This window comes from Euprymna scolopes, chromosome 16, assembly GCF_053919585.1.
Source record: "Euprymna scolopes isolate OS-2025 chromosome 16, ASM5391958v1, whole genome shotgun sequence".
Classification (NCBI taxonomy): Eukaryota; Metazoa; Mollusca; class Cephalopoda; order Sepiida; family Sepiolidae; genus Euprymna; species Euprymna scolopes.
In genome coordinates, this window is record NC_136497.1 from 7,831,998 (window position 1) to 7,833,313 (window position 1,316).

Below are 1,316 nucleotides of genomic sequence, written 5' to 3' on the forward strand. Positions count from 1 at the left end.
AAACGTTTTTAGAAATTCAATCTTTTAATTTTAATATAATCTATACTATAACTTAATTGTTTCAAACATTTTTAGTTTCTCTGAATAATTTAATGAGTTCACAGAATATGAACAACCACATTAATGTAAATCTTTCTGATTTGCTAAAACTTCAATCTATAACTGGTGGATACATAATCAAGTACTGTATCTTCGATTTCAATTTCTTTTAAGAACACCTTAAAGATTAAGGCCGAAATTTTAGATAGATTTAAAATAAAAACAATTTCAAAGATTATTATCAAAATTAGGATAAAGGTATGATAACAAATACATTTTGAGCTTTATCCTTGTATGTCGACAAAATGTGTGCAAAAATTGTCCTTTAAATTGTCAGTTAGCTCTATTATTAAATAATAGATACTATGTCGTAAAAGTCGTATTCATCAAGCACTTTATATGAACGTGGTCATTTACAAATCTAATATATAAACGACTATATGTCTGTCTGTATGTTTGTATCCATATTTTAAAACTTTGTCTCCTCTTAAACTAAAAGTCGCAGAGCAGTGTTAGGACCCTCCACTGATTAGATTTTTTACGGGCCGTTCTTTTGTGAGGTCAGAGCCAGTTAAAATAGTGTTAAGTGGTCCAAAAGAAAAGGGTTATTGCAAGTACAATACGTTAGTGTGGAGAATTAATAAAGTGTTTACTTAAGAAGGGGGTTCATTAGGAAATTTGTTAACATTGGACTTTAAGACATCCAAGTTGTAGTCAGGTGGGAAGCAGGCATACGGAAAAGAGTTCCACAGGCGTGCGGTTCTAAGAAAGAAGCTTTGTTCATGGAATCCACGTTTTGATTTAGGCACAGATAAAGAGTGGAGACATTTTTCACAGTGAATTCAGCTAGACGGGTGTTTTTCGTGAAAAATTGGCGAAGGGGGACCAGTGATTGGAGTTCAGACGAGCACCTGCCATGGAAATAACGATAAAACAAGGATAGGCTCGCAACGTCTCTCCTATGGGAGAGAGGTTGCAGGGTAGAGAAAAGGGCATCCCCCACTAAGCCACGGAGTCTATTTTGTATTCTGTCAAGGCAGTATAGGCTGTTTTTAGCAGCTCCTGCCCAGATATGGCAGCAGTATTCCATCATGTAGTTATATAATGAGTATTTTACGTATATGTGTCTGTAATTATAAGGGCTATGACAAAAGAATATTCCTATCATTGTTTTGACTCTCGAATATAGATCCGACATAGTTAGACACAGTTAGTCAAGCGATAACCACATCATTTTATCTAAAAGCATATAAGATATTAACGTATATATATATATA